We start from the raw sequence: 12,409 nt of genomic DNA on the forward strand, positions 1-12,409 counted from the left end.
ATAATGAATAGGTCTCTTGTTTTGTAAAATATCAAGAACAGAAATTTCATAATCATATTTTTGTATCAAAAACTACTTTGTACACTAATGTGCTCATGATGTAATGTGACCAGATTTCTTCATAATTAAGTAGCAGGTCTCCGCAGGTATTGCTACCTCTCTATCTGACTATATGTGTGCCTGCTTTCAAAAGATTGAAAAATGCATCCTGTTGTGAAGCAGGATAACTTCCAATGCATATGCGTTGGTGTGTGTTGATTTTTCTTGTTCAAAAGCTTTTCGTATAGTCCTGAAACCTTCAAACTATAATTTAAAGTGAGACAGCCTCTGAGGATTTATGGAGTCATTTTCCCTTTGGCTAAAGCCCTCGATGGTCACAGACCACTAGATTTAAAAAGACAGCCAATTCTGTCCAAAGACCAACATAAATTTTCAGGGGAAGGAAAATGGTGCCTGCTTATTAAATTAGTAAGAATATAGTGTTTGGCAGCTACAAATAAATGATGCTTTTCCCCCTGAAGCTCCAAGCAAGACTATTAGAGATGTGTGATATTTGACTTAAATTTTTCAGGTTTAGCTGTATTCGTTCAGAATAATTTGCATGTTCTGTGCTTACTTTAAACTGCTTTTTGGATTTGACTAGATAAATGGGTTTACCTTTGCCCCAAAGTTCCCAGTTATGAGCACATTTAAAATAATTTTTCCCCAGCACACACAAAATGACCAAGAGCATTAAAAATAAAAAAGAAATCTGTCGTCTCATAGATTTTGTCTTTAATACTCTGATATTTATGTAATGAGATTTTCCAAGTGCAACATTAGGAATGCTCCATGGGTTGCTTGTGTCTACTTTCTGTTTGTCCTCTGGATTCATAGAAATTATTAATTTTGTTCCAATAAAAATAGAAGTTTTTCTTTTGGTGATTCATTATATGAAATCATTTTCATTGACTTCAAGGATCTGGGAAGAAAATATTTATCCTTAACAGATCTTGGTACTTTTCCATGTTTCACAGGAACATTTCCAAGTCTTTTTTTTTTAATATAAAAACAAAATAAATTATAGGATGGAGACTTTCTAAATTAAGGTTGATTAACTGTACAAGCTTCCTAGAGCATTTTCTGAGATAGTACCGCACACTGTGTCCAGCCATGAAGCCTTCTTGAAAAAATATTGCAGAATGGCAAGTGTCTCCACTCCCAAGAACTTCAAAGATGCACTTTTAAAATAAAATTGTTTAGTAGTGTCTGCACTTGCAGCTTTGTTTCATTAGGAGACTATGCTGTGTTTCTATGGAAATGGGAATTTCTTCTCCTGATCCCTATATCAATATTCCCTGCATAAAAACTCTAGGTACAAAATGTCAGATGAATATTATACTCTACTTAATGTCTTTCCCCCAATTCTTACACAGTTAAATCAGCATCTGTGTTTTTATTTTAATTTGTCATGTAATTCTTATTATTACCTGACAAGGCAACATACCTACAAATAATATTACGTATCTTTGTATTTGATAAATGTACTCTGTACCAGATAATGCCTGCATTCCTCAGGTATTAGTCTGAGTTTTATAAATCAAATATGTCTTACGAGACAAATATCTTATCAAGAACTGTTCTTGGATTGGGAGTTACTTGGTCTTTTAAAGTGGATTTTGTATATTTTTATTTAAAGCATAAAGATAAATTCATTCATTAAATGTACACTTATTAAGTCCTCTCTAGAGACCAAATATTGACCAAGATACAAATTTGAGTCTTAAAGGATGAGCAGGACTTTGGATCAGCACTGATGGTGCTAATTAGATTGATAACTGACATTAAAGAGCACTTCCTTTGTATCCAGACACTCTGCTGCCTCATGCCCCATGTCACACACTTCCTGAGGTAGGTACCTGATAACAAGGGAGTGTTGAAGTCGGAACAGTAGCTTCTAATGATGGCTTTATCACTTAACTGACCATGTAAGCCATCTAATTTCTCAGTACTCCTGCCCCCATTTCAGAGACATTGATATAACTACTTCCTAGGGCTGTCAGGGAAAATAGGTAAGATGATATAATCTGATACGGTGTGCACTGAATATGGCAAATATTCATTCTATCTTCTTGTGTGTATGAAAAAATTAAAGCTCTGGGAAGCTAAAGAGCTTCCCTACAATTAGAAGGTGATTCAATCCACTGAGAGAGTCTAACTCTGGAGTCCGGGTTACCATGCATTGGGGAGAGAGTACTGTAAATATAGAGACCTGGGGGATGGGCAGCAGCATAGATGTACAGGGCATGACGCTGAATTTGGTTTCAGGCTACTGAAGACATTGTAAGGCCTAAGAAAGAAACCATGATGTTGTCCTGTAGGCAATCTAAAATAAACAGAAAATAACCTATTCTGCAGTTCTTTTGCATTGAAATGAAAAGAAACATCAGTGGATTTCCCTTTGATTCAAACTATCTTCTAAGCCAATTCTATATTTTCAGTGAATAACTATGAGCTAGAAGTACAAGTGGAAGAATCCCCAAGATTAAGGACTTTCCCCAAGAGGTCTCACCAAGTATATACTGAAAAATTTTCTTTTTTATTTAACCACAATCCAGGTACAAGAATTATAGTTCCATATACTCTGTCTTCTCACTGCTCTAGGTTTATTTGACTCAAGAATTCTGACTCCAGTTACCAAAAAGTTCACTTGGACAGTAAGCAGATGTATAAAACCTGCCAAGGGAACTAGATATTTTATTCACTGGCCAACATATATTTTCCCTGTTGAGAGATTGATGTGGGAAGTCAAATCACAATCAGAGGTTGTTTGGAGAAAACAAAATCAGCATAAGGGTTAAGCCACATGATTTTGGGGGGCTACCTTCCTGGGCAGGTGCTTTGCTTAGGATTGCATGCTCTCGCAAACCAAGGGCCCCTCACTTAGTTTGATCCTTTGCTGTCACCATCTTGAAATTCTTCAAAGTATTTGATGATGGGCTTCACATTCTCATGATGTGCTGGGCCCTAGAAGTTTATATTCTCAATCATTTAACAATATTCATGCATTTAACAATCATATGCTGTGGTTCCCATATGTCTTTGCCCTTTTTCCATAAAGGCACTGCCAATGAACAAGTCCATCCCAGTTCTCCTGGGCTTTGTGACTTTCTCTTAACTCAATGACACACCACCATATTAGCCTCTTCATATCAGTTTACTGTTGTTCTAGGTATGTATTTTTCAGTTCATTTGGGGTATTTAGAATTTGACCATTCTCTGTTTACTTAATAGATTTAACTCTGTGCGAGAATTCATGTTTAATAATTCTTTGAAAAGTGCCCTGTATGTTACTTACATATTGTAGATGAAATAAATATTGTTTGAAATTTGCAGGAAAGTAAGAATCATTGGCAGAACAGATTATGATGAAATAGAACCAAGAGCATTTTGATAAGAGAGAGAAGGATAGCTAGAACCCAGGAGTCAGGCAATAGAACAGCTTAATCAAATAAAGAATCAAAAGAATTGAGTGAGTGGTAAGGGTGCGCGTGCGTACACACACACACACACACACACACACACACACACACTTTTTATCCATCACTATCAATGGTCAGATCCTTTCTAGAGTTTTTAACCGTTGGCAATTTGTGGGACACGGAGACAACAGTTTATAGGAAAACCACAGAAATGATTGATAACTGGATAGTAGGGTATAATAGAAGGAAAACTGAAAGATAATAAAATAATTTTTTCCCTGGGGGGGGGTACAGAAAATAACTAACATAATCCTAAAGTATTCAGGCACTCAAAAGATTTTTAAAATGAAATTTGTGAATTTGTTTTCTGCATTTCAGTATTGGATTGATCACGTGGGAATTGAACAAAGAATTTGCAGAAAATAATGAGAAACACTTGGATTATGTAATCATTGAAATATTTGAATTTTATTTGTGCATTTCTTTCTTGTAATAGCTCTCATCCATCTGTATTTGTTTAGAATATGAATGTATGATTTAAAACCAAAGGTCTATCAATCAAACATTTTCCACCTGTTCTCTCTTAAGGGACTATCAAAGCAGTAAATTAAATAAAACCAACATTGTTTAACTACTTGCCCTTCATAAAGTATTACTTGTTCCATGTGAGTGCCCATTTACAAAGGACCTTTGAAGATTTAATAGGGGTTTTAAGTGAAGGGAATACCATTTAATGAAAAATTTTACATCATAAAATTGAAAGGTAAACTGACAAAAAATTAAATTTGCAAATTAAAAAAACTTAATATGCTTAAAAAGTTCTTATACATGTTAATGAGTAATAAAAGAAATGAAAAAGGAGGGCAAAGGGTTTGAACAATGCACTGCAGAAGTAAAAAATGGCTCATAAAGTTATTTTGAATGTCCCCAGTAATCAAATAATTAAATTTTAAGTAAGATATAATTTTATCTGCAAAATTTGCAATGATTGAAAAATAATAGCACTTAGTGTAGGGACTATGCAAAGATGACCTATACTTTCATGTGTCTAGAATAGGAAAATGACAAAATTATCTATGATATGCTTGAAATATTCAGATAAGATATGAATTTTCTACACTTCTTATAGATTGAAATTAGGGAAGATTTCTCTGAGGAAAATCCTAATTGAAAATATCAGAAGTCAAAATCACATGTTTTGCAGCATTAGTTAAGTAACATTAAGATGTACAAGTATATACCTCGAAGAGACGATGAGGGAAATCACTGAAATTTGATCATCCTGTCCCTACTTTTTCTTACATACACACTATTTGCTGCAGGGAAGTTAGGGAGTTTTGATTCCCACATCCTCCTCACCTACATTTTTGCTTTGAAAACAAAATTCCAAAGTAGTAAAGTAGAAATATGGCCCTTGGGTCTGGGAGTATTAGTGGAAGGACTCGTTTTAGGAAGCCAGTATTGTCAATGGTCACAGCAACCTGGATTTTTGAGTCCAGTCCTAATTTCCAAACTTGTGTTCCATTATTTGCTGTAAGTTTGCTCAGTGTGTTTCAACTTTTTGAGTGAGAAATAAATCATAATCATATGCCTATAGAACATATTCTAGTGCTTTAGGAAGAACTTTGTACTAAACCCATAAATGTACAGCTACCTTGCAAAGACCATCATTCTATAATTAGAGACAAAAAACCTAAAATATAACTACGCTGGAAGAGGTAAAGTATCACCTGTGACTGTGAGGAAGGAGCAAGGACCTCAGCCTTCTTGTTCTACATCCCCAATTAGCAAGGCCTCATTCGATGTAAATTTCATACACCCACAATCATAATTACAAATCTTGACATTTAGATGCTCCCAAAGTCAACACCCATCTCAGCGGGTTAGCCACATTATCACCAGTGAAGGAGATGGAGAGCAATTAGAAGCTAAAGGAAAAGGTTAGCTCTACCACTCGGATGAAGGAGCTCAGCAGCTAACCCCACCTGCAATTGCAATGTTAATTTTTTTACATATCGGCTTTGAAGACTTCCTTGTCACCCATGACAAGGAAGGTCTTAGTCTAAATGGAATATTTAAGAGAAGTGCTTCCTCATCCCTCAATCATGCTGCATGCTGACCTTTTCATAGTCTCTACCGGTTGTTCAGCTGTCATGAAAGGCTGGAGAAGGTAGAACATCATTGGACCTGTCATGAGGTCAATCAGCCAGTGCTCAGACCAATTTGCTAAATGTATCTGTGCTAAAGAGTCTGTTCCCTAACTAATCTGATGAAATGTAGTACCAATTAATCACCAGCAAGATTTCAGGGTGTTGTGACCTTCCCCATATTTTGAGAACAGTTACTGTTTTACCTGGCCTTGAAGTAGCTCTAGCCCGAAACATGGGGCCACGTCAGGCACATAGGAAACTGCCTGCCAAAACTTGTATTTTAGGGGTACCAAGATGACAGTCCAGGGGATGGGTGTGCCCATGGCACTTGCCTCAGGCCTATTTTTGACTCTTCTGTATGGTTTGCAAACCCTAAATATATTCATACAACTCAGATGCATGCAAAAATATACCTCTCTGAAATTTTTAATGATATAGTAAGATCTCATTGTTTTTTCTATCAAGCTCTCAATTCTTTAGAAGGTGTTAGATTTGTCATCATTTTCTACAGAGGTTTATTATCTGAGAGCTCTTGGGTTGTCTTAAAAGCAGGGAGGTTTCTTTTTTCTTTTATAAAATAGACTGCTCTATTTGTAGCCAAGTCTCATAAATTAAAATACTTGTCAAAATAAATGAATAGTATGTTTGTTATATTCATGACTTAAAATCACATTTGATTGCTTACTCATTAATCCACAAAATTAAGCAATACACCCTGGATTGCAGTCATTAGTGCAAATAAGCAGGGTTCTTCTAACAGTCAGATGTCATGGAGAACACTGTACAGTTGTGTTTGTTTCAAAACTGGGTATGTGAATGTACAAATTAGTTTTACAATTTCTAAAGGTTTCCTCTGGAAGAAAATCAAATACATAGATGTAGTCTACCAGAAAACAGAATTGGGATCATAATAGACTAAGTAGATTTTAGATGGAGAAATTATAAAATGCAATTTCCCATCAAAACTCAAGGATGGATAGGCTATTTTGCTGTGTATACATGGTTACACTGGAGCACACATGGTTATGGAATGACCTTTTCCTAATTGAATGGAAAGCCAGGACACAGCATGTCTACATAAAATGTAAGCCCTCTTATAGCACAGTTTTACCCTCCCTTTTGGGTATGGCAGAGATCTTTGGTTGCCTATTTACCTGAGTGATTTTTTTCCACGTACCAAGTATGATACCAGAAGATTAGAATACAAACACAGTCATACTTTAGTTCTCTAATCTACAAATTGAGGAGAATAATGCCTTTCTCAGAGAATTTCTGATTGATGTAAAATAATGTTTGTGAATACATTGAGCAATGCCTAGCCCATAATAAGAGCTATATAAGATTAAATATATTTTAATGATATGACACAGGGTTTCAACTAGTGGATAATTTACGTAGAGATAGAGGCAGGTGAATCAAAGATCCCCATGTTATGTAACAGGAAGTGATAGAAGCCTGGATATGGAATAGTAGGAACACCTGGGAGCCTGGTTAAGGGGTTTGGATTGGAGTCTTGACCTTGAAAGAGTATGATGAAGAACTTGAAGCTGGACCAAGACCATGTCCAAATCTATATATAGAAAGAGTACTTGGTAATAGCAATGTAGTTGAATATAAGGGGAAGATTAGAAAGCAGATGTGAATCCAGGCCCTTTCTGAATTCTAGGAGATGCAGAGACCTGGCCAAAGGCAACCCCACATTTGATTGCAGAGAGACATCAGCCCTAGGTACCAGTGAGTTACTGCCTGCCAAGATTCATTGACTTAACCCTGGATGACTGAGGCTACACTGTCCCTTGGCTAAGACATTACTAACAAGTATGTTTCTGAGACAATTTCAGCTTTGATTTTGGTTAGAAAATAGCTATTATGAGGAAATGCAGAATATAAAACTTAGCCAGTTGTACAATATCAAGTATGGAAGTTGCAATGTTGTACATGTATGTATGCTTTATAATTCATAAAATATTTTTCTACATACTATTTTGTGTTTTCTAATGTTGGCTATACTTGTTTCAGATATAACATTATTTTTAAAATGCTGGTAAGATGTGTGTGATTTAGTTGAGAACAATTTAAAGAAAAGCTATTTGTGTGTGTATGTGTCCATGCATTTTAAACACCCAAACTTGTGTTCTGTCTTAATTTCCAATAATGCACACCTTCCTGAGACCTTCAAAGCCCTTGAGATTGGATAAAATTGAGGAGCTATCTAGCAATATGCTAGGTAAATGACAAGTGAAGCCACCCAGTGGATTGGGATCACCTTTAAGAATTTTCTAGCCTACTTAATCCAAGTATTTTATCTTCAATTTTCTTGTGTGTCTGTTATTTTTTAATATATGCAATCCAGGGGCAGCTGGAATATTATTATTGACAAGGCAGGTATATTGAGTTTTAAAATTTCTGACATTTGTGTTATCCCAATGATGCTAGAAACTTGTCCTGGCTCCAATAACTGTGTGCTTTTCCCATGGTGTCCCCCTCTTTCATCTACCACGAGGATCAGGGCTTTCTTGGCTGCCACCTGACCTCCATGGGATCCTTTGCCTTACCAGTATTGTGTGTGGTCAAGGGCACATAGGAAAGGGCTTCTTAGGCTTCTCCTGCAAATAGTAGGTGTGAGTTGTGAGTGTGGCTTAATAAATTGTGAGCAAAGAAATTAAAGGATGCAGTAAACCCAAATTCAAGATTTTCTCCCACTCATCAAGTGATTACATTTTAAATTTTTATTCATATCACTCAGGGGAAAAATATGATTCAGTATAACGTGTTTAATGTACACCTGATGTCCTAGCAACTGACTACATACTTAAAGAGGTAAATGAATCTAGGGCTGAAATATGGGTAGTTTCTTAATAGGCATAGTTTTCATTGTTATGGGGCAATTTAAGTGGATGCCTCTTTAAAAAGTGATAAGGATAAATAGGGTTCTTATTACAGTTGAATAAATTGTGTTACTTTCTTTAGAATGAAGCTTAAAGCTGTAAAGTTTATAAAGACGCCTATTGCAATTTTTCAGTTTGAGGAGGAAAGGAAAATAGATTTATCTCATATACTGAATATCCACTGAAGTATCTAAGAATCAGAGCCGCTGTGTACCTGCTCCACGGATGCTAGATCTGATGCTGGCATCTGATGAAGATGCTAATGTGGGCCTGCTAATTTTAAGAACCCAGATTAAATGTTTTTAGCTTGCTGTCAAAATCCTATGAAGGAAAAGAACCTACTTTGAAACCTTTTTTAAAGTGGCATAAAATTAGTTCTCATAGCCAATTGTTATTTAGTTACAGGCAGATGCATACATTTAAATGAAATTCTGCAGTGCTTCAATCCCTCTCAAAGGTGATAATGTGTTTTCCCCTACTTGTGAAATTGTTGTAATTTCACAGTCTTACTTAGATTTAATTGTGTTTATTAAGATTTGAGACAAATGATTCCAATTTTACTTTGTAGGATTTTTTTCTCTTTGTCTTTTAATTTTACTTGATAGTGGTAACATGGAATGTGTAGAAAATAGCAAAAAAATAGCAATACATTGTTAAGTTCAATAATTTAACCCAAAGAACTCAGTACAGCAAAGAAGCCTTTCTTTATATTAGTTCATTAGTTCACTTGACATGTAATTAAAATAGAGCCACATATTTCTCAGTGTAATTACTAATAAAATGCTTTTATAAATGTAGTTTATTATGCTCTGTGAGCATTTGGATGGCTCTTTTTTATTCTCTACATAGGCTAAGGATAATAACATCAGATTATAAAATCTCAGGCTATAAAAGTGACAGAATGCTACAAGTTGACAACAGAATAAACCACACCATGAATATTGAGGAACTTGGTAATAAATGAATGTGGTGGCATTTATTGTTAAAATATTTACTTGGCAGCATAGAAGCTACAGGCCTTGGTACTGTACTTCGAGTTATGGTCGGCACAGGAGAGACTGTGGAAGAGCAAGACTACATGCCCAAGGGTTGTGTGTTGTCGTGGGATGAAAAGTGAGACCAAAAAAAATAAGAATCAAAATTACCCATTTGATGCGTTTGATCTTGGTACTTTCTATGTTCCTCTGTCAATGCTGTGATGAAGAGATTAAAGAGAAACAACAAAGTAAAAGCAGAATAGGGATAAACAAGTCAAGTGGGACTACTCTGGAAGCCAGGGAATGATCACTAGGCTAGGAAAATAAGTTAAATTTGGCCTTCCATTGTGTACCTGTGGACGGGCTCTGTGCTAAGAATTCGGGCATATTAGGAATTTTATCAAGGAAATTAGCATTCTACTCCTGCCACTTCTCAGCCCCCACAAAACACAAACACGGACACAAGCATACCTTGCTAGGTGATGCATGACCAGCTAGACATTGATTAAATTGCCTTACTGTTCCAGTATAAACACAGGTCTGAGTCCTTGAGCAGATATTGGAAGTGCAAAGTTGCACATATCCCCCGTTCGATCATAAAAAATCTGTTATTCAACCATGAACGTTTTAAGTTATGCAAAATTATTTTACTTCTTTTTGATCTTTGAACTGTTGGCTTTTCTGAGCTGGAGATGTAAGTCAGTGGTAGAGCACTTGCCAAGCATGTGTAAGGTCCTGAGTTTGGTGCTAAGCACCACAGGAAATTAAAAAAAAAAAAATGGGGTATCTGGTGTAAAACCAGGCAGGAAGAACAGAAAATATAAAGACAGTGTGGTAGGAATGAAGATGATAGTACAGAGGAATGGAGCCCTGAGAACTTAGGAGAGAATAATTGGAGGACAAGATCATATAAGTTATGGGGAGCCAAAGACCTTAATGGCCAGTGCAACGTCTTGGTCTTCTATCCAGGTGAGGTGGGTCTGGTCAGAGGAGACATGGTCTGACTTGTGTTTTAGCAAGATGGTTCTGGCTGCTGGTTTGAGTTTTCCTTCACTGAGGGAAAGAAGCCTGGGTAGAAATGAGGCCAGTCCAGAGGCTGTTGTAGTAACACAAGGAAATTATGGTAGCTGGGTCCAAAGTGGTGGTGGTGGAGGTGGTGAGAAGTGGTCAGAATCTGATTATTTTTTTGAGATATCAAATGTGTCATGGAGTGACAGAGACAGAGCAAGAAGAAGGGAGAGAGTTGAAGGATTACCACAAGTTTTTTGCCTGAGAAATTTGGAAGAATGAAGCTATTAACTGGGATTCAAATGACCATGGGAAAGCTTTGGAAGAGCATCTCTTCAGTTTTTGAGAGGTCAGGAACTTGACTATCTGAGCCTGGATTTAGACATATGCTCTTTAGCATTTTTTTGAAACACAGTCTGGGAAATGAAGAGGAATAAGCAAAGGGAAATTTAATAAAGGCCCTGAAAGTTAAAGTACAACACAAGGGATTGTGAGGTACCGGAAGGCAAGCGAAGAAAGTGCAGACCAGAAGACACACAGAAGGTACAGCCGCAGAGGACCGCATCCAAATCAATCATTGCCTGTTTGCATTTTGCGTGAAATTTAGGTTATTACACCTCCTGGGCTGTCTCAAAATTCCTTTACAAGCCACAGAAGTTTACTATAGGTGAAACCTTTTCATGAATGTGTGGATATGTTTAAAAGCAGGTAAGTAAGCTAGGCCATGTTCATGCCCTGGATGCTCTGGAAACCAGCATGCCTTCTGTTGAGGGACCAGAGGGCAAGTTAATGCTAATCACTGCATCTCTGAAGCACTGTCTTCTGGGAACACTGCTGCTCAGTAAGGTAGGTGTTCCAATGAATCAAGTAATTTAGTTAACAAGAATCTACAATGTGCGATTTCAATGAATTATCCGTGTGGACACAAGTCTATGTGCATTGCAAATGTTGAGATGAAGACTAGATGGAAAGAGCCTCTCAGCCAGCATCTGGAGGACAGTGACTTAGATGGGCACCACCGATTCAGGAACTGGTTCTCCTTTTCCCAGAAGCCAAGACTTTCTTTCATCCAAACCAAGTTTAGCTGAAGAAATTCCTAGCAATCAGGGGAATGGGAGACAGGTTACATAATTAATTAATCAAAGAGAATATGAGATTTGGGGAATACCCAGGTCTCTCTGTTATTATCTGCAAGAAGAGTCATGTGTTTCTGTATCACTGAAAACTGAAGTTCATATTATTTAGGATATTAGGCCTTTACGAACAAAATATAAGTATTCTACAGTGTGGTCACTTTTTTTTCGGCTTTTTGGTTTTGAAAAAGGTCACACTGTGATCTGAAACCCTGGGTTGGGAATAAAAAAGACTTGATTCTATTACCAGAAACCATTTAGTCTATGACCTTGGGAAACAAAATCTCCAAAGTGCTATGTTCTCCCATTTGACAAATAGGTATACTATGGTTACTAAATATGCTATAACCTTGTGTGAGTATAATGTGTGGAAAACAGTGAAGTATTATTAAAAGAAAATGTATAGGTAATGTGATCTAACTTATGAGTTAACAATTTTAGGTTTTTGTGTTATACTTCTCATTTATATTCTATTTCTCTTTACCATAATATTTAAAGCACATGGATTATGCTGCAGTTAAGGATGTAGCAAGAGAGAAAAGTACAACGTATTAAATAAAACTCTTCACAGTGCCAATATAATTTACCACTGCCTAGTTGATTGTATATTGAAATTAACATCATTATTATGTGTTAGAATTCACCAGTATGCAAAGTTGAATTTATAATTATGGTGTAGAAATAGTGATGAAAATAGCAATTCCATCAAACTTTTCAAAAATTGATTTTATTTTCCTTTTCAGGATTTAAGGTGTTAAAACTTTTCATTTTGGCCAGATGATTAGAAAGATA

The 12,409-nt window shown here is 36.3% G+C and overlaps 1 protein-coding gene across 3 annotated transcripts in view; it reads left to right on the forward strand.

The window, feature by feature from the left end:
* Nucleotides 1–12,409, forward strand: part of Pard3b (par-3 family cell polarity regulator beta) — a 981,002-nt gene that overhangs the window by 354,454 nt on the left and 614,139 nt on the right. The window contains exon 1 of one of the 3 annotated variants that reach the window (XM_015481294.2): nt 6,352–7,429. The exons of the other annotated variants lie outside the window; for them this stretch is intronic. The gene's annotated coding sequence lies outside the window, so the exon portion shown is untranslated. Of the gene's footprint in view, nt 1–6,351; nt 7,430–12,409 lie in introns of those variants that run through there. 3 annotated transcript variants of the gene reach the window in all.

This window comes from Marmota marmota, unplaced genomic scaffold, assembly GCF_001458135.2.
Source record: "Marmota marmota marmota unplaced genomic scaffold, marMar, whole genome shotgun sequence".
Taxonomy (NCBI): domain Eukaryota; kingdom Metazoa; phylum Chordata; class Mammalia; order Rodentia; family Sciuridae; genus Marmota; species Marmota marmota.